The sequence below is a fragment of the Eulemur rufifrons genome, chromosome 16 (genome assembly GCF_041146395.1).
Source record: "Eulemur rufifrons isolate Redbay chromosome 16, OSU_ERuf_1, whole genome shotgun sequence".
In the NCBI taxonomy this organism is placed as follows: Eukaryota; Metazoa; Chordata; class Mammalia; order Primates; family Lemuridae; genus Eulemur; species Eulemur rufifrons.
The window spans coordinates 30,966,667-30,989,004 of record NC_090998.1 but is presented as its reverse complement, the minus strand read 5'-3'; the positions used below and the strand labels follow the sequence as shown (position 1 = coordinate 30,989,004).

Genomic DNA, 22,338 nt, shown 5'->3' with positions numbered 1-22,338 from the left:
AGTTTGAAACAATTCTGGTTTATTATATCACACCTCTGCAGGTTAGAAGTTCAGGGTATCTTGACTTGTTTCTTTGCTTGTGTTTCCGAAGTCCAAAATCTAAGTGTTGGCAGTCAACCTAAGCTCTTGTCTGGAGGCTCTGGGCTGAGGGTAGGGAATGTGCTTGCAGGCTCCTTCAGGTTGTTGGTAGAATTCATTTCATGCAGTTTTAGAATTTGAGATAACTGTCTTCTTGCTGAAGTTCATTCTCAGCTTCCAAAAGCCACATATGTTCTTGGTTTGTGGTCCCTTCCTTCCTTCCTCAAAGGCAGCATGGTAAGTTGGGTTCTTCTTACCCTTCAAGTGTCTCTGACCTAACCTTCCGCCTCATCTCTCTTGCCCATCTTCTGCACCTCTCTTATGACTCTTCTGCCCTTCTCCTCTGCTCTTAAGGGCTCAGGTGAGTAGATTGCGCCTACCCAGATAATCCAAGACAGTATCTCTACTGTAAGGTCCAAAACCTTAATCACATGTTCAACATCCCTTTTGCCATGTGGCAAACAAAGATATAATAGATAACAAAATAAAGGCTAGTAACTGTGAAGATTCCAGGGATTAGGACATGGAAATCCTTGTTGCGGGGAGGCCAGTGCCTCTGCCTACCACACCAAGTTACAGCTCTTTTTGCGTCATACTCCCAGACTCCGTATTGTGTAATAGCCAGTCCTGAGACACCTCCTACAGTAGCCACACATTCTGCTCTTCTGAGCCTTCTCCATAAACTCTCAAATGCTGGTGTTGAGCATGGGCCACTAGCCTAGGTGTTTTTCTTCCTGAGAGTGAGTGTGTTTATATCAGAGATCCTGTTTCATATCCCTACCATTAGGCTTCTGGCAGGAGACCTCCTGGTCTGCTATGAAAACATCTCCCAGAACGTGTTTCCCTAATTTTACCACTCAGGGGCCGAGAAAGGGGTCTTGGTTTGCTGGCCTCTCAAACCTGCCACCTTATGTGGGTATATTTCCTTCCTCCCTATGAATGAGCTGTGTGTGACAGGGATGGAAACCCCCCCAGGGAACTGATGAGTGGATTAAATGAACCAGGTTATGGGAAGCAGAGCGATGAGGTGTAGTTATGAGCATAGGCTCAGAAGTCAGAGTGGCTGGACTCAATGTCCATTTCTGTTGCTAAGGAGCTGGGTGATCATTATTAATTACTTAACCTCTCTTTGGCTCAGTTTCCTCATCTATAAACTTTATTGTGTTGTTATAAGAATTAAATTAGCTAATATATTTAAATGGCTTAAAACAGTGCTAAGCATGCAATAATCACACAATAAATTATTGTCATTTGCATAAGTACAAGGAGCAGAATAAGATGGTGGTTAAGGATATTACATTGAAATTAGGCTACCTGGGCTTAAATTCCACCTCCACCAATTACTTACTTTGTATCTTTGGAAAAGTTAAACTTTCTGTGTTTTAGTTTCCTTATCTATAAAAAGAGAGTAATAATAATTATTCCCATTTCTTAGGATTTTTGTGTGTGATATTATATAAGCTAATGAGAAAAAATTCTGGTACTTTGTAAGTACTTAATTATAGATTCAGTACATTTCTTTAAAAAAAAAAAAAACCATAATGCCTATTGAGGGTTTCTTCTCTTTGGAGAGAACTTTATATATATATACCTCAGGGGTTAAGACATATTAGGGATGTCATTAGCCCCTTCAACAATCCATCTTAATATAGAAGCCTCAAATTTATCTATCCCACTGTGCAGCATGTCCAAGGCTTAGATATATAGATTCAAGAACCTTTGAAGATATTTGCCTACAGGGCAACTCTGACTTTCAAGTTTTGTTAATGCTATCAGCGCCCACTCACTGTTTGGTTAAATGTTGTTTTTGTCTCTCTTCCTTGGTCCTTGGAGATAACCATTACTTTCTTAAGAAGCTAGTACTGCATTACAAATAATATGCGTTGGAATTTATCTGAGATTCTAGTTGTTGGAGTAATTCGTATATTATTCTGCTTGAAACAGAAGTTGAAACTAGCATTATTGATAAGCCCCTACTCAGTGAGCATTGCTTCCTTAAAAATCAACTTTATTCCTGATTATATATAACTGTTTTTAGTTTACAGAATTTTATCTGGTGAATTATGTCTAAGTGTCCGTGTTTAGAGTAGTGGTTCTCAAACTTTTCTCTCTGTCCCTCTGCCATTATGATCCATCATTATTCACTGGGGTTGAGGGTAGAGGTGGAGCTCAGAGCACAGCAGTGAGCCCGTGGCTGATACACATGTTAAGGGAGGCCCCAGCCCACTTAAAAATCACAGACCTGACTTGTTGATCCCTAGTTTGTGTTATAAATAACCATGCTTTACACTGCAGATTGTCATCTCCTGTGGTCTATTTTCTGCTCTGTGCTGCTCAATTCCTGTATAGAGGAATGACTTCTTTTTTTCTCTGTTAAATCATTGTGTGGGTCTATAAATGTTCAAGCATAGTATAATATATCACCACAGTTCTGTTTGATCCAATGTATTTTGAGGCATGCATTTTTTGGAAAGTTGTCACTTTTTTAAGTTAATTTTTATATTATCCTTGATTACTGCAGCCTTCAGAGACCAGGAATTAGACAAATACTGACATGAGAAGTTGCAGAATGAATGAGCTAATTCTAACTTGTATCAAGTCAGGCGGCCATCTTTGAAGAAAAAGGTCAGAATCTATGTATGAGCCATATAAGACAGAAATATTTCTCACCCCAGTGTCCACCCTATAAAAAGTTTTTCCTCCGATGGCATACTAGTAAGTTTTATCATTATGTAACCTGAAATTGTTCATTGTGAAGCACGGTCTTCTGAGGTGTTTTTTTATGTATGGTTAATTGTGTTTTTACCATCAGAAGAGTTTGAAATAGGTCCTCTGGGAATTTTAGTTCATTAGTAATGCCCCGGTGTATGTTGCTAATGGGTTGCTGTTGGTGAAAAAGTAGATAGAATTTTAATAAAATGCTATTGGAACTGCTAGGTAGACTGATAATAAAAGGTTTTAATAGCTGTTTTGAACTAGTATCAGACATTCATCCATTATAAAAGCAGTAGAATCACTTACTTGTTTTTAGAATGTAATTCCCCCTCTGCCCAATTTTCAGATAAGCTTAAAAACTCTTATATACAAAGTGATAGAATAAACAAATATTTATTTGCAAGTTACAAATATATTTCATGCCGTTTAAGTCATTTTTTGGAAAAAAAGGGAGGTACAAATAAATGAACGATAAAAAGAAATTATAATAACTATTACTGGAAAGAACAAAAAATTTCTTTGTTTAGCAGTCTGTTACAAAAACCTTCTAGAAATTTTATTCTTGAAATTGCTAACACATGTTTACTTTTTAGTGCTGCTGCACCAGACTAAGAACCATTGTGATTTGTAAGGTTGGGTACCTCCTAATAAACATGTAAGCTGTTTAGGCTCAACAACTATTTCAAGTATTCCAACTCAATTTAGTGGAGAAGAATCATCCCACAAACTTGTGGTTTACTTAGTATGAAATGGATATTTGTGAGTGTTGGTTAGTGAAATGGGGTAAGATAAATAAATGGCTATTATCCCATATGTTGTTTCATGTTGAAAGTGTTTCAGTGTTTCAAGTATTCAAACTAGGTGTTTTCCTCCTGAAAATATATTCTTTTGCTGAAATAGTGTGAGCTGAAGATGGATGTTTGAATACATGTAAACAAAATTTCAAACTAGGTAGTTTCAATCATCTAATAAACATTTAACTGTTTTTTATTTGCTTTTTGTTTTTATGTATAGTTTTCTGAAAACAGCATTCAAATTGTACAATGAACAAGCCTTGGAAATATTTTACTTCTAACTGTATAATATAGTACTTACTAAACTTAAACTTTATAAAGATACAAATCTCTATCTGTAGTTTCAAAAGGAAGAGAAAAATGCAAAAATATTGAGCCTCGGCCGGGCGCGGTGGCTCACGCCTGTAATCCTAGCACTCTGGGAGGCCGAGGTGGGCGGATCGTTTGAGCTCAGGAGTTCGAGACCAGCCTGAGCCAGAGCGAGACCCCACCTCTACTAAAAATAGAAAGAAATTATATGGACAGCTAAAAATATATATAGAAAAAATTAGCCGGGCATGGTGGCGCATGCCTGTAGTCCCAGCTACTCGGGAGGCTGAGACAGGAGGACCGCTTGAGCTCAGGAGTTTGAGGTTGCTGTGAGCTAGGCTGACGCCACGGCACTCACTCTAGCCTGGGCAACAGAGTGAGACTCTGTCTCAAAAAAAAAAAAAAAAAAAAAAAAATATTGAGCCTCATTAACAAATATACATGTTTAATTCTATTTCTAATACTTATTTGACATGTAATGATAAGATTTTATCTTCATAAAAGCTTTTTAATGAACTACAGACCTCTAAGTCAGATAAATGCTCCATATAACATTGTTTTTTTCAGTTTGCCTCCAAAAATGGTTTTTATTCATTTGGAAAAAGAAAAAAGAAAGAAAAATAAGACAAAGATGTCTATTCATGGACTTCCTCCCCTTCCTGCTCCAATTCCTTCTCAGATCCAGGATTGGACTCTGGCAGGGGCCAACAGTCCTCTCATATGAGGTCAGTGGTCTTGAGGGCCATGTCCTCAGTGGATGTGTTGTAGACGGTCTCCATGTCCCAGAAGGTCCTCCTGTCTTGTTCCGTCACTATGTTGGTAGCCACACCCTCATGGTCAGAATATTCACTGTGGCTGATCTCTGGATGCTGTTTTGCCTGTTGATGGGAAAGTCACGGTTGATGACTGAAGCAGCCTGCTGCACATCGGTGCCTCTGACCCATGTCAAGAAAGATGACACCTTCAGCATGTGGATGGGCAGACAGGGGACATATTCTGTCCAGAAGGGACTTGGGCATATATATAGGCAGTCAAAGGTCAAAAGGAAACATCCTCTCACTCACACAGACCTTGGGCATGCCAGATTTTATCCCAAGTTGCTATATTCTTGGGGAGGGACTAGTAGGTCCCTTGGAGAGGGGATCACCTTGGAAGAGCATACTGTTTAATATCTATGAGAGAATCAAATAGGTAAAAAGACAGTAATATCCTTCCATAGAAAGTGCTGTAAGGTTACTAACATAATATTCTATAATGATTTTCTTACCGACAGCCTTGTGTAATCCTTTTATAAGCTCTGACTATCAGTTTCATGATTCTGCTGTAGATATTGTTAACCTACTCACTTAGCCATAGGACTTAACCAAGAACCAGGGTCTCTCATTGATGTTTCATCACTTCTTTTTTGTGTTAGTTGTATTTGCGTTATATATGTCTTGAAACATCTTTAAATTCCTGTGTGTGTATATGTGTGTGTGTGTGTGTGTAATAAGGTAGATAAAAGTAAAATATCACTGTATAAAAAATGCTAACAGCCAGGAGAAAAGGAGCAGCATGCTCTGTTATTACATCTGTGATGCTCATTTGAGGAAAGTTTACCATTGGTCTATGGAGAAATGCAGCTTTTCCTGATTTTGAGACCTGAGATCCAGTTTGCCCCATTAGTCGTTACAGAGAGACGTTGTGATATAGTAGGTGGACTCATCAGCAAATTCGTTGAATAGTATAACTTCGGTTCTCTGTTTTCATATTATACTTAAAGCTCAGTTTGAAAAAATAATATTGTGAGTAAAATTCTAAAGGATACATGATTTATTCATTCTCATTAATTTTTTTTTAGCAAGATATAATTCATGTACCAAAAACTTCACCTTTATTCTTTAATAGTATAAATTTTATCCTTGGATCAAGCCTGCCTATCAACAGGTTGTATATTTGGTCCACGTACTTCTGGCCCATCAGAGATTTGCCTTTTTCAACTAACAAAATGTCATTATTTCTCTGGCATTTAAAGAGAGTGAAAAATAGCTTTATGAAATTCTTTCCTTCTTCCTTCTTTCCTTCCTTCCTTCTTCCACCCTCCCTCCCTCTCTTTCTTTCTTCCTTCTTTCTTTCTTTCTTTCTTTTTTTTTTTTTAGAGGCATATACGCTATACTCAGCCATTTCATACAAATCAGAATCCTCACACATACTAGAAATTTTTGTAACCCTGCTCTGTGCCGTCACCCATATTAACTAATACCTTTTAAAATCTCTTCTACATGTTCACATTTCTCAGTAGACTTTGAACTCTTCAAAGGGGTGGGTTGTGTCATATTATTCTTAGAGTCTCAAGGACTTAGGAGAGTTCGTGGCTCATGACATGTGCTCACTTATTTTGCTGCTTGAAAGAATGAATGAATGAAGGTAATTTGTTTTCTTTTTTTAAGACTTTCAGAGGAAATTTTATAACCTCATTCATTCATTTCATGCTTAATAGTACATATTGTTTACATATTTTATTTATTTTTGTTACTCTTTGGGCCCATCTCTTGGACTGTTTTCAGCTGTAATAGGCAAGATCTCATCTTTGTGTTTGGGATCAAGGCAGTAGAGGAATGTATAGTACAGACTTTGAAGTCAAACAGAGCTGGGTGTGATTGTGGCATTGCCTTGTTAATGTAAAAAAAAAAAAAAAGTCCAATGGTTCAGTTATTCTCCCTAATTTCAGTTGTTAGCTGAAGAAATGTTTCTAGCCTAGTGAAAATGTATGTGGTAGATCAGTAAGATCATCTAGTTGAGAAAATCATCTAGTTGCTAGGTTAAATTTTTGCTTTGTATTATTAATTATGGGAATTTTTTTTTGCTTTGAAATTTTATGATGTTTACCCAGTTATTAAGCCTAGTGAAATAAATTCTCAACAAAAATGCTGCTTCTGAAATTTTCATTGAGATGATTGACATCTTAGAAATGTTATATGTATTGAAGGAAGTGGTCAGAACTATTTTCATTTCAGACCAAATTCACTTTGCCATTATGTGCAGAATTGCAGCAAATCTAATTTTATTTATAGACTTCTACATCCCATTGGTGCTAAGTGAATTTTGCAAGATTGTAGTTTCAGTGCCTTGAATGACATTAAGTCCCAAGAATAAAGAGTGCTGACTTTAGATGTCAGAAGACCTGCATTCTCATTCTGATTCCCTCAGTTATTAGTCTGTGACCTTGAGCAAGTCATTTAATTTTACCGAGTTTCATTTTCTTCATCTTTGCCTGTGTTCTCTACCTCATAGAGTCATTGGGAGCGTGAAATGAGAAAATACGTAAGAACGGTGAAAACTATGGAAATGTAAGATATTATTTTTTGTATAAGGCAATTTTCAGACAAGATTATAGCATATAAGCTAAGACAGTAAAAATACAGCTACTCACATGAGTTTTATTCCAGATCAGCTTCAAAAGTATTCAGGAAGTGTTTTTAATGAATTTTTATAGCTCCTTTGGAAAGAGAATTTGCGAAGTTGCATAATGGCTTGTTGTTTGTTTCCCCCTCCCTAGTGTTTGCTGGCAGTTTGGATGTTAGCAATGTAGTTCTTTTTGTTAAAGCCCAGTTTGGGGAAATGCCAAAGTCAGCAGATAGGGTTGAGGAAAACTTTCAGAGAACAGCTGAACACACTAGGTTTATCTTTTGAGTATGTGAGTCCAAGAGACTTCTGTTTCCTCAGCCATGTTGATATTTATGTATGCTAGCACAATGTCTCCTGAGCGTCCCTTACTGTCTCTTCTCTTGATGAGGACCTGGAGCTTTTGGACATTGAGTAATGCGTTGCAGCCTGTGTGTAGAACTAGTTGGCCAAAATTTTTAGTGCTTACTGTTGCACTGAGATTAAGTAGCAAGTGGAGTTTATGTACTGAATTGTGCCCCATACAAATTCATATGTTGAAGTCCTAACCCCAAGTTAGAATGTGACTGTATTTGGAGTTAGGGCCTTTAAAGATGTAATTAAGATTAAATGAGGTCACATGAGTGAGCCCTAATTCACCATGACTGGGTCCTTATAAGAAGAGGAAGAGACACCAGGGCTTTGTGCACAGAGGAAAGGCCCTGGGGGGATTCAGCAGGAAGGTGGCCATGTTCGAAAGGCCTCCAGGGAAACCAAGCCTGCCAACACCTTGATCTTAGACTCTAGACAGGACTGTGAGAAAGTAAATTTCTGTTGCTCAAGCCACCAGTCTTTGTTATTTTGCTATAGCAGCCCTGGCAAACAAATACATGGAGATCCTGGGTGCTTGGCATTCTGGATGTATGTATTGGCCACTGGGATTGTAAGAAGTGCATTAAAAAGCCCCTATGATCTTCATGTAAATTCAGTTTCAATTTGAATTTAGTAGAGGTTCACAAATTTTATAGCTTGTAATTTTTTTTTTTTGAAGGTAGAAGTGATGGCAAAGCTACTTTTGGTATGGAAAAGACAAGGAGGGCAATATTTGAGATAGTCCATTTATATGCTTACTTTTATAATGTTGACAATTTGATATACTTTTCCACTGTTAAAAACCTGCGGGACTTAATACAAATGGCTTAAAATCTCTTTAAGAGAGATACACATGTTCTTATTCGTATGTGGGAGCTAAAAACATTGGCCTCGTGGAGATAGAAAGTAGAATGATGGTTACTAGAGACTGGGAAGGGTAGCAGAGTAGGGAGATGAAGACATGTTGGTCAAGGGGTACAAAAATACAGTTAGATAGAAGGAATAAGGTCTAGTGTACGAAAGCGCAGTAGGGTGACTATAGTTAACAGTAATTTATTGTATATTTCAATATAGCTAGAAGAGAAGATTTGGAATGTTCCAGACACAAAGAGATGATAAATGTTTGAGATGATGGATATCCCAATTCCCCTGATTTGATCATTACACATTGTATGCATATATCAAAATATCACACGTACCTCATAAACATACAATTATTTTGCAATACATTTTTTTTTAAAGAAACCATGTAAATTCTTCTTGTAATTGTTTTTTTGTTTGTTTTAAATCATGGTGCTTTCCCATATTAGTTAACTGACACTGAGTGTTGTTTTGATGTTAATATTAGTGAAACAATCTAATTTACATATGAATTTTTGGGAAAAATAACCCTCATCCATTAATACTTTTTAGTTGGCTCAATTTTGATTTTTAAACATTGAGTCCTATTGCTATGCCTGTTCATTAAAATGGCCATTTTATAGATAAGACAATGGTACTATCTTTTTATGTATGGTGTTATACTGCTGTAAAATGCTCCCACACATACCATCTCATCTCATCCTCTCAAAAACCTGTTGAAATTAGCATTACTCTCTTAATTTTCAGGTGACGAAATGATTCCCAGAGAAGTTAAGGTACTTCTCAGAGTCACACAGTAAATTCATGGATCCCATGTTTCCTGACACCCCATCCAGATCTCTTTTTCTGTTTATTACGCCCAAGTAGACCAAAAGCTCAAGGACTGAGAAGTGCATTTGACGTGTATGCAAGAGTATGTGTGTACGTGTGTGTTTGTGTCTGTGTGTTGTGTGTGCACTTGTGTGGTGTGAGACAGAATGTATATTTCCCTTGTTTCTAGTCACTCCTTTTTCTATTCTGGTAATTTTGCAGCAGATATTTTATTATGGTGATATGTGTGTTTTCTTTCTTTTTCTATCTTCTGTGTATGTGTACACATATGTATGTGTAGCAATATGAAAATACAGCTTGAAGCAGTGAGATTAGTTCTTATTATCTGTAAGTTTGATGGCGGGTTGGGTTTAACTTTTAGCTGAAAAAAAAATTTTTTGGATGTCTACAGTTGTTACTTCTTATTTCAGTAGATACCAGAATCTGTTTATTAAAGTTAAAGGATGGGACTTGACTACATCATAATCAGTTTCTCTAGAAAAACATCACATGTGGTTTACAGTCTCCTAAGTTGTCTAACAGTTTAGGAAGGTTATGTGTTAGTATTCAGATAACTATTAAGCTAGCTCATTGTTCTGCAGACCTAATGCTGAATCCCTGTCTTTCACGTTTCCTAGCAACTGACTCACATGTGCAAGATGCAGACATAAAACCATCAGGGACCTGCTCTGCATCTCTCAAACAGCATCTGAGAAGTGGTACCCAGACTGCATTGTTTCTCTTCACAGTTTCTACTAGAAGCTTGCCTTTTACATTTATTAGCTTCTAAAATAGGTTAGTCATAAAAAAATACTCATGAAAAATTGAGTAGTGATGATAAAATATTAAACTCAAATTACCGGAAATTTTTATCAATAGTAGTTTTTCTTGAGTAGTCATTCCTATTTATGTATATCTTGAACTGATGGTCACTGTGATAAGAAGATGAAATAAATTCTGTTTTATATTTGAGAATTAAGATCTTTATTATTATAAGATACCTAAGTACTTCATAATTGCAAGATAAGATGCATCTTCAGGGTTTTTTTTTTTCTTAAAAGAAAGGAGGGAAGTGTACTTTAAATGTAATATTAATATACACACACACACACACACACACACACACACGATTGGCAAATTGAAACTTTGTGAGCTAAGTGATGAATTTCATTTTGGTTAAGGAAACAGAAATAACAACACCCAGCCCAAGTGTTTCTTCCTGAGAAATTGATAGTAATTTGATGATGTTCTAACACATTTTAAAAATAGAAACTGTATGAATTTGTAATTTTATGCATTATATTTTTATTTTCATTTAATCATACTGCTTAATTTTGGTAGTCCAAAATGTAAAATATAATGACCTATACCTTAATAATAATACTACTAAGAATGTATGTTTTAGAAAATATTAGTACTCTAAGCTTGTTGAGCTTTCTGGATGGTAAGAATCTTAAGGGTCATCTCTTCAATTCTTGACTGTTACTCTGCTATTTGCTGTAATTGACCCTAGGGAAGGACATGAAAAGGAAGGAAAAGAGTGATCAGGGAAAGTGGCAAAATAGAGAAAAGTGAAAACTGCAAGGACAGATGAAGAGTGATTGAAGGAAAATGGCTCTGACCAGTAAAAGCCTGCTACATCTTTCTCTCTACCATCTCTATAAAGTAATATTCTCTTTTTCTCCTGCCCAGCGTTGAGTTTGCTAATCAGGTTAGCACCTATCAGGGAGGGGGAAGTAGTGTTATCCATGGAATATGCAGAGTGAAGATAGAATAAGGTAGAAAGCACAGCGTAGTCACTTGGGTCCTTAAGTGTGAGCTGAACACCAATTTTCCTCATATATAAAATGAAGGCTTGGACTAGATTAGGTCCTTCCTAAGAGTCAGTCAGTGGGACTGGTCCACAGAGAAGTTTTCTTTGATTTGTAGCCAACTTAGAAACTTAAGTTTTGTTTTGTTTTGTTTTGTTTTGATCTGGTTTATCATGTAGCCTTAAACTTCATGGAGTTCAACCAAGAAAGATTTTTTTTCCCTAGTCATTACACCCATCTATGCTTTGTAGAACTGCCCAGCATTTCCATTTCTCACAGATTGCAGAGTTCTCAAATTCTGTTCTTCCTTTTTTGTAAGTCCATTTGCTTCAAAATTTCCGTTTCATATCTGAGTTAAAGCTTTCTCTTTCATCTCAAATGAGTTCCAAGTGGCATCTTTGTCCTGCCTGATGGTAGTTGTTCAAGAAACTTTAGTGCTCTGCTCCCACTTCCCTCTTCAATGTCGTCCCCCGCCCCCATCCTCCACTGCCTTCACACTCCAGCTATCTTTCCTACTGGAGCAGACACAGGGGAGATCAGCCAGGACCCCTCACAAGTGCACGTTGAGCTTGACAATGAGATGTTGGTCCCTCCCAGTCATGCAGGCACCTCCCATCTTTATGAATGATCTTCTGGATCCTTATTGATTAGCTTGGGATGAGGAGCAGCCCTCTTCTCACGTGGGTACTCTCTTTAGAATGTAGGCTACTTAATTGCCCCTTTGTCCTCCACTGCTTTGGGTGCTCTTCACAGCATCAATTTAGGGCAATAAAAATATGTCTTAAAGGTATCCACGTAACAAAAACATTTGTACCTCCTTAATATTTTGAAATAAAAAAAGAAAGAATATTACTTTTATAAAGATGGTAGAGAGAAAGACGTAGCAGCCTTTTACTGTTCATCATCCTATTATTCTTTTTTCAAGTGTGTTGGTATAAGGTTGCCTCGTATTCTTTCTTTGAAAGTACAGTCCCTTATTTTAAAATTATGTTCTTGCTATTTTATTTTTGTTTTAATGAAATGGCAATAGTAGATAGTAGTTGATTTGTTTTTGTTTCTGATGGAAAAATTAAAAGCTGCCAGCCCTTATAGCTCACATGTCTGATTTTGTGAGCCCGGATGTTCTCCAGGCATCCTTTCTCCTCCTCTTTGATTTTGGTTGTGCTTAAGATCTGAATAAGATGCATTCTACCATTGCCCCAAAGCTGATTTAAAAAGAAGAGAGAAACAACAATTACAGCAGAGATTATAGCTTTATGCAAAATACTGGCCACTACTGAGTTCCCTTGGTGTCTGGCTTGTCTGGTCTCCAGTGCCTGAGCAGTGGGCAGCACCTGTGACCTTGCCCAGGGCTGACTGATGCGGAGGTGGGGAGGGGAGGAGGTGGGGCCTTCACCTGGGTGGGAAAGGCAGGAGTGGAGTGGCTGGGTGCCTTTTGTTCACAAAGCCTGTAAGGGAGCTGACATAGCCTGAGGGGACCTGAACCAGGGGAGAGAAAGAGGGCTCCACCTGGCAGCTGACTGGGTCTATGCAGAAGGCATTGCTCATCACCACCTGCAATGATTGGTGGGGAATTAGCGGGGGTTGGAGTTACTTTGTTCGTTGGCCAATGGAACATTATTTCAATGTTAAAAACACAGCAAAAGCCCTTTGGATGATGCTAGTAGCTGCTTATGAAATGTATAATTCAACGAATGTGTGAACGAATGAGTGAGTGAATTTGGAGGGTGGGCAGTGGGAGGTTGGGTGGGGGAGGGGGACAGATAGATGCTGGGTCAGCTAGGATGATGGAAAAATAGAGAAGACTTGGGCCTTGTGCCTAGGTTTGTGAATCTAATACAGTTGAGACTAATTTGGGTATGTGTGCGCATTTAGGGGTTTGAAAAGCTCTAATACATTGACTCCTACAAGAAATTTTATTGTAGACACAGTTGGCATTGCTTAAAGTTTCTAAACCGTAATCGTATCATGCATAAATTAAGTATGGCTATTAATATGGTGAAATATCCACAGCACAGCTGCCACTAGAGGGCAGTGGAAGGCCCACAGTGTCACCTCTGTGAGCCAGGGACACCTAGTTGTGGTCCTGGAACAAGAGTTGCGGGAATCCCTTTGCTCTCTTTTGCCCTTTTCCATAGCACTGTATCATCAGGGCAGCCGTTCCCCAGACTTTCTGGGATGTACTGAGATACCATTCCCACACTTTGGTAAAGCCAGAAACACAAGTGTGGGCACAATCCTATTTGTACTTTTGATTATGTTGTTAAGTAGAACTCCTACTCAGAGGAGAAGGTACTGCTAAAACAGGTGTAAGAAGTTAAAATCTAAACCTCCTATGTAAAATATTCATTTCTCTATCATTTGAATGTTATTCACTCACTGTTTGAGCATTTATTGCGTGCTCTGTGTGCTTTGCACTTCTCTGACCCCAGGCATACTGTGAGAAGACACAGATGTTCCTGCTCTGTTAGAAAGAACTCACTTTCTAATGGGAAGGAGATGAGAAATAAGCAAGTAAATAAAGAAATACGTGTAAGACCATTTCAGTTCATAAGAGGAGGTAATATTTGAGGGATGTTGCTCCAGAATGCATGACCACAGGTGTCAACAGAATAGATGTACCACGATAGAACTAACTCTATGTAAAACAAAGAAGTCCTAGACTTTGAATAATATTTGCTCCTCATGGGCTTCCTTTTAAAAATCTGAGCTATAGTCCCAACAGGAAAAACTCCAGAATGAAACTGAAATGTGATCCCCCCTCAAAAAAAAAATAAAAAAGAAAAAGTGTTGAGGCAAGAATAACAGATTACTGGGAACATGTTTACATTATTTAGGAGCTTGATGTCTATTACAGTAATTTCTCGTCTGTAAAATTTCCCAACAACTGTGGCAGTTTTTTTTTTTTTGTTCACCCATACCCTCATCCTCTTCTGGATCATGGGGATTAATTTATTTGCTGTGGATTCTCTCAGCTAGAACATTAACAGTCTTCCCTACAATGTATTCTTATGCTGGAAGATTTTGTGGGAAAAGTTGTTTATACGGCCATGATATTTTTAGCTCCTTCCATGTCAAGCTGGAGTCTTCTTTTAAGACCTAGTTTCAGTGTCATCTGTTTTGTGTAAATCCTTCCCTGACATTCTCCCTAACCAGCCAGAGCAAGGCAACCATCTTTGATTATTGATCAATTCAGAAAATATTTATCGAATGCCTACTACATACGAGGCACAGTTCTGGGCACTGAGGATCTAGCAGTGAACGAAAGGAAGCCCTCTTAAAGTTGCATTTTAGTGGGGAGAAGTGACCCACAACCACATAAATGTATGAATGACAGGAGGGGGTAAAGGTTAGTGAGTAATGGTGGTAATAGGTAAAACTTAATGAGCAGTTAAAAGATGGTAAATAATAGTGGGGCAAGAGGGCTGCCGTTTTTCTTCTATAGGTTAGCCCAGGAAGGTCAGAGAGGTGGCATGTATTCAAAAAACTAAAAATAAGTGAGGAGAGTGCTCCATGCAGCTGTCTGAGCTAGTGTGGCTAACGCAGAATGACCTGAAGAGCTTCAGAAGGCAAGGTCAGAAGAGCAGGTTATGTAGAAACTGTAACGATTTAGGCTTTTATTCTGGAATGGGAAAGGAAGCCACTGAAGGGTTATGAGCAGATGACGGAGAAAGCAGACTTGGGTTTAGAAAGACTCACCTTGCTCCTGTGTTCAGAGTGGAGTGGAGGCTACTGGAATAATCCAGGAAATAATCCAGGAACGAGCTATGGTGGCCTAGGGTATTGCTAGGGGTTCGTGAGAAGTGTTAGAGTTGGCAGTATTTACTGATGCATTGGATGTGGGGTGTAAAAAAAGAGGAATTAAAGATGATTCAAAGTTTAAATACCTAGAGATGATCCAATTTTAAGCTTTGACCATAAACTGTAAATTTAACAAACTGTTTTCCCCTTAGGCAGCTTTTATTTATTTCTTTATTCTTAATATAAAACCAGCAAAATTTTATGAAGAGGTAATTTACACAATAAGGAACACGTAAATATATGAAAGGATCTTCATTCCCACTATTTAAAGTGATATAAATTAAAACAATGTGATAGCTTTTTAAACTATCAAATTGTCAGTTATTAAAAAATTGATATACCAATGTGCTAAGAAGTATGAAGAAACAATTACTCTTTTACATATCATTTCTTGGTGGCATTTTATATTGGCACAATATTTTGAAGTGGCAGTTTAGCAGTATCTATTAAAATATAACATTTACAAAACTTTTGACCCAGCAGTTTTATATCTGGGAATCTGTTTTAAAGGAATATCCCCTCATATATGCAAAGGTATGCATAAATAGGAGATTATTCATTGTAGAATTGTTTATAATAGTAAAAAACTTGAAACCGTCTGCACATCAGTACAGGATTAGCTAAATTTAGAATAAGCCGAAGAATTAATAGTGATGATTTTCACAGGGGGAGTTGGAAGATCATGGGAGAATTCCACTCCTTTTTTTTTTTTTTTTTATGTGCCCTTATTTTAATGTTTTGCAATATTAAAGTAGCACTTTAACAATAAGAAAAATAATTGAAATATTTTAAAACTTATTTTTAGAAAAAGCCTTGCAATTATTTGAACAGAGTAATGTACCAAATAAATGCTCACAAGTAGATACCAGCACTGTATTAAAAAAGATTAAACTGTAGTGATAAAGGATAATTTCAGAATTCCAAGGATGTTTTATGATTAGAAAATATATTTATAATTTATCAAAAAGTCAAAGAAAAAGTAGATTTGACCTTTGGCAGCTTTTAAACTTACCTTTGGGCTTTAAGAAAAACCAGCGTATAAATGTATAAAGGTATGTCTCAGATATCAATGTCTCACCACTGATTCTCAAATTCATAGTTGTTGGCTCCAGCAGCTCAAAGGGTGGCCGTTGAGAGAGACTGTGGGAGAAGCAGGTTGTTATTATTTGGAGGAAGGGAGTCAGGAGTTTGCTTTTGACACATTTCATTTGAGATGTCTTTTAGACATCCAAGTGAAGAAATTGAGTAGACAGTTGGGTGAGCAAGTTTTTAGTTCAGAAGACAGGGCATATTTGGAGATGTGGATTTAGGAGCAATAGTATATAGATGTACTATCATCTTTATACATCTCTGAATTACAGCACTTACTTCATTATTTTGTCATTGTTTGTTGACATTAGATTTTTGAGGGCAGAGACTACATCTTATTTGACATTGTGATATTTCATTCATCGGAGCCTAGCCATGGTGTGAAGCTCTAGGTTTGTTTTCTTTGTGGGTGTGATTAACTGGGTTTTACTTAGTGCGTAGTCCAGGAGAAGCCATTTTTCTTAAAAAGAAAAGACTGTAGTTTAAAAGCTGCCAAAGGGAAAATCAGGTTGTTAAGTTTATAGTTTGTGCTCAAAGGTTAAGATTTTATCATCTAGGTATTGAAATCTTGCCTGCAATTGCTGATATCCTTATGACTCTGTGAAATAACCTGCCTTTTCATAGCCCAGCTCAGTACACAGTCACAATCCAGGCATAGGTGGCAGCTTCAGCTAAGACCGGGCTAGACGTCTTGTAGAAAATAAACCTCATGCAAACTCAGATCCGTAGAGTGTTGGCAAGCACTGTCTTTACGCCTGAGGTATATTCTCTCTGAAATTGGTTGGGCTCAATCATTGTGACCCAAAGTGGGGTCTATAGACTAGGCCCTGAACAAAAATCCCCCCTTTTTCTGTTCTGCCACAGGGTAAATACAGAAATAGAGTATAAGCATTTAGAAACTTTTATAGCAGCTGGTGACAGTAATTTTATGTCTGTGAATATAATTTTTAAAGTTGCTGTATTTTGTGTCTTTTCACAATTTCATTTTTCTGGTAATTCATTTTACTGTATGTAATGAATGTTTCAGCCTACAACAAATTGGAAATCCAAAAGAAAAAAAAAAAAAGGTCCTCCCTTACAGATAATTTGAGAAGCAGAGTACTGGTGCGTTGTATCAGAAACCACATCACTGATTGAAGGGCCAGTTAAGTCCCTGGAAGAGAGGTGGGTGAATATGCAGTAAACGGTCATGGATCGATATCTCTATAATATGCGAGTACTTTGAAGAAAATTCTGCTGTGGTCTGAATGTTTGTGTCTCCCCCCACCCCCAAATTCATATGTTGAAATCCTAACCCCCAGGGTGGGATTAGTATTAGGAGATAGGGTGTTTGGAGGGCATTTAGGTCAGGGGAGTGGAGCCCTCACAACTGGGATCAGGGCCTGTTTAAAAGAACCCGAGAGGGACCCCTGGCCTCCATTTATGTGAGGACACAGCGAGGAGATAGGTACTGTCTTTGAACCAGGAACTAGGCCCTCACCAGACACCGAATCTACTGAGGTCTTGATCTTGGATTTCCCACCCTCCAGAACTGTGAGGAATAAATGTTTATTGTTCATAAGCCACCCAGTTGATGGTATCTTGTTATAGCAGCTCAAATGTACTAAGACATTCTTTACCCCATTTTTCACATAATTACTGATTTATTGATGGAGGTATGATATGGTAGCATGAAAACAGGTACAGAATCACCCCACTAAAAAGAACATAAAAGATTTGAAGTTTTGTTTGATTTTTGTTGATTAACACATTGACTGCCACACTAGAAATTTTTTTTTTTTCCTTTGGGACCACGGTGTTTTATTATGAAAATAGAAGGAAATTTCGAAAACAAAATGATCCTTTCTAATTTAATGAAAAATTTGTTATTTTTTTTATCATTGTCTGTACGTTAGTTATATGCAAGTTGAAAAACAGTTCATGAGGCTCTCAAGGTAGAGCCATGTGAGTTACACATACTTCACGAGAACCCGGGCTCAAAACTAGCGTGAGTTAAATACAACTCACATGGCAGTTAGTGTGTTAAACTGCCTGTGATTCTCAAGTCTGACCTTCAGTGGGTCAATTGTAAAGTATATGACCACTGCTGGGTTTTGTAAATATTTTCTTTTAGCGTCCAAGCTTTAGATGTGTCTTCACACATCAGTATGTTGTTTTATGGTTTCCTAAACACAAGCTTCTGGTCTGCAATCTAGCTATGCACTGAATTGTTAACCTTGTTTCTTAGTTTCTGGAACATTTTTATGCCTTTTATTTATCTTTTGACATTTCAAATGGAGGCTATCTAGAGACACACTATGAGTTAATAATCATTTTAGTCAGTGCCTTAATACTTCTCTTAACCATTATTACCTCCCATGAATAATTTTCGTTTTCATTCAATAAGCAGAGATAATATGCACCACAGAATGCAAATAATGGCTAACCTGGTCATTTCAGAGCAAGGAAATGAGCAGATGTGAGGAATACAAGTAAAGGGAAACTATGGAAATTCTGTCAAACCTGCTTGGCACTAAGAAACAAATAGCAGGATGAGTGATGTACAAAATACAGCACTGGGAGGAGAAATGAGGCCAGGATAATCATGGTCTCCTCTAGACAGTGAGTTTCAAGGTTGTTTCCACTTTGTTTTCTGCACTTTGGAATTTTCCAGATTATCAATATTAACCATGTATTGTTATTATATTGCTATTATTATAGAAATAGTTTGCTTATATCCCTTCCCCATACTTGTAAGTAACCTCAGTGTAGGTCAGAGAAGCAGGTTGGTGGATTTGGCAGTTTAGTTACAATATTCTTGCTTTTAAGGGGCTTAAAAATCATTGTCAAACTCTTCCTTCTTGGTGATTTCCCCAGTGACCTCCTATAAATTACTTCTTCTGTCTTTGTGAAGATATGTGATAGCAAATCTCTGCCAGTTAGTGAGCACAAGAAAATGTGTCTAAGGGCTACTTAAAAAGCCATAAAGATGTTGGGGGAGGGAGGCAAAAAAAAAAAAAAGCCATAAAGATGTTGGACAAAAATCTCTGAATCCCTGTAGGATACTCTCAATTTTTAGTCAACAAGGACATGAGCCACTTTAAAAAAATTTATTATTCCAGTATATTTAGGGGATACAAGTGCATTTTTGTTATATAAGATATATTGTATAGCAGTAAGATCTTGGCTTTTAGTGTACCTGTTGCCCAAATAGAGTACATTGTACTCTATAGGTAATTTTTCGTCCCTCGCTTCCCTCCCACCCTCCCCCCTTGTGAGTCTCCAGAGGCCATTATATGACTCTATATGACCATACAGTGTAGCTCCCACTTATAAGTGAGAGCATGGGTATTTGGTTTTCTTTTCCGGAGTTACTTTGCATAATGGTCTCCAGTTCTATCCAAGTTGCTGCAAAAGACATTATTTCATCCTTTTTATGGCTGAGTAGTGTTCCATGATGTATATATACCATAATTTCTTTATCTACCCATTATCAGTTAGTGGACACTTAGGTTGATTCCATTTCTTTGCTATTGTGAATTGTGCTGAGATAAAACGTACGAATTCAGGTATCTTTTTGATACTATGACTTCTTTTCCTCTGCGTAGATGCCCAGTAATGGGATTGCTACATCCACTTTTAGATCTTTGAGAAATCTCTATACTGTTTTCCATAGGGGTTATACTAATTTACATTCCCAACAACAATGTATAAGTATTCCCTTTTCATCACATCCATGCCTACATCTATTTCGAATTTGAAATGGATATCATGATTGGAGTAAGGTGGTATCTCATTGTGGTTTTAATTTGCATTTCCCTGATAATTAGTAATGTTGAACATTTTTTCATATGTTTGTTTAGCCACTTAAAAAATTAACTGAGAGAAACTGTTGGCTCCTTTGAGGTAACATAATCAAAGAAATAAATGGTTTTGATTTTTAAAAATCAGTTTTTTAAAAATAATAGAATATATTCACTGGTACTAATCCAGAATTTCTGCATCAAACATTCCTAATTAGTGGTAATGATTGTCTAATAATTTACTTCCTCTATGTGTATAATAAAGAATATCATATTCTAGTTTTAGTACCACAGATTTATATTTCAATTGGGTAGAAAAACAAAAGTTAAATCAAAAAACTTATTTCTATATCCTTTCTTCTATTAAACCCATTGTTTATAGAAGATTACACTTATTATTACTCTAATATCACATTTTATTAATATAAAGTTTGTTAAAAAGATAGCGTGACTCTAAAAGTACAAGTTGGTTTCTTAACCAACCAAGAAGAATCAACCTATTCTCTCATTTGGGGGAGATGGACTGTATTTTAGTGAGGCTGCTATTTGTTGCTCAGAGAACTTCTACTTTTATAGAGCAACTGGTCCTCGAAGAGTCACAAAGCAATATATTTCATTCACTCACTCAACAAAAATGTATTAAATGCTTACTTGTATCAGTTCTCTCTAGATGCCGGATACACTGCCATGACAAAGCCACATGGTTACTGAGCTCAGAGAGCTCACCATGTAGTAGGGGAGACAACATTAATAAAAACACATACATTAAATATTAAGACCTCTGAAGAAAAGAACCATATGCTCATAAAGACAATAATTTAGGTGGGGGCGAGGCGAGCATTTAAGGAAACATCTCTGGATGAGAGGGCATTCACCAGGGGCAGGATGAAGGCTGTGAGCCAGGGCCCTGGGTTGAGCCATAGCTTGGCATAGCTCATTAATTTAAAAGTACCTTTCCTCTTTGATATCAAATGCTTTTACTCATTTTATAAAGAAGACTTCCCTCTGGATGACTCCACTACCAAAAGCCAAATTGATCTGCAGAGATGATTTATCACCACCGAGTCAGAGTGTGCCATTGGCTCTGAAGCTGGTTCTAAAAGATTTTCAGATGTATTTTGAGCTGAAATTAAGTTGAGATATATTTCGACATCACTGATACAATTTCATAACCTCCCTCCCTAGATAACTTTGAAGGAAACAGGTTTGTAAGTTGTGATATTTTTTTAAAAAAATCAGCCACATTACTTAATAATCATGCTTGATGTAATGAGAATGCAAAAAGGCTGTGCCTCTTTTTAGAGAAGCCCAGTCCACTGCTTTTCTTTCTTGAATAAGTGAAGACTGAAACAGAATAATCTCTGTAATCATGACAAGTTGTATTTGGCTTAGTTTCTTTCAGATTCAGTGTCTGAAAGAAATTAGAGTAACAGTTTGATGTGTGGAAACATTAGGGGCTTTGGGGGCTTTGAGGTCAGATAAGCATTGACCTTACCACTTACTAGCTCTTTGATCTTTGAAAAGTTACTGAGCTTCTCTGAGCCTTTGTTTTCTAATCTGCCCAACAGGATTAATATTATACTATAGACCTCTTAGGGAGCAGTACAGATTAATTTACATAGAGAATAGTAGGAATTGAATAAATATGAGCTCATACCTATCTTCCTCTCTCCAATCCCTTCATCCTTTTATCTTTTACCACAGATGTCAAACCCTATGAAATCCAGTCATTTAGCTTAAAATACGTATGTTTTCATGCTTTCCTGATTTTTTTTAAATTTAATTTTTAGGAAAACATGGTAGTGCATTGCATGAAATGGCAATGCTAGAGTTAGAGGTAGAGAAAGACAACATACTTGAGGTTGTCTACAGGTGGATTTCATTCTCCATCTTAAATATAAGGCCAGAAAGCATCAAGAGATGTTAAGTATCTAGGAAGGTGGAAGTTTTGGCTTTGATAAGTTGAAAAGTACACAATGAAAAGATCTTACGTAGACTATTTGATAAAGTAAATCAGTTTGGTCCTCCACCCACAAATGATATATTTCTGATTAAAAATTGAAACATTGTTATAAATAAAAAACTCACCAGAAGTAACACTTATGAAGATTATAATTGTAACTTGAAATCAGTCATGCAACTAATAAATGTGTTCAGAATATGGTCTACTTCAGCTAGAAGACATCTTTCTTGTTCTCAACTCCAGGTCATGAATTCACCCCTTATGGAGCTTATCATTGTCTACCTTGATAAGCACCATCTACTGTGTAAGGCAGGGACCATGTCTGATTTATCTTTGAGCCTAACAGTTCGTTCAGAGTCCTGGCGTTGATAGTAAATTGCAATTGATGGTAACTAGAAAGATGATGGTGGATGGAGAGGTTAAGTGACTTGCCTGCTCCTGCTAATTTTGGATGTTGTTAATGGGGGCAGTTATGTCCCTGAACTTGCTTTAACGATGTCATAATGGGTACCTGAGGTGATTATTTAAGGGAGAGCTTAATATAGATTAAGGTCTGTTTTCAGCCCTATTAGAAGACAAGAAAATGAACT

General features: G+C 37.2%; 1 protein-coding gene and 1 non-coding gene across 2 annotated transcripts in view; one reads left to right on the top strand and one right to left on the bottom strand.

Annotated features, from left to right (window-relative positions):
• SLC2A13 (solute carrier family 2 member 13) overlaps positions 1-22,338 on the top strand; it is a 336,502-nt gene that overhangs the window by 128,007 nt on the left and 186,157 nt on the right. The gene's annotated exons all lie outside the window — the stretch shown is intronic.
• Positions 4,916-5,050, bottom strand: LOC138397765 (small nucleolar RNA SNORA67). The gene has a single exon (XR_011235874.1). It is a non-coding gene; the product is annotated as a small nucleolar RNA SNORA67 (small nucleolar RNA).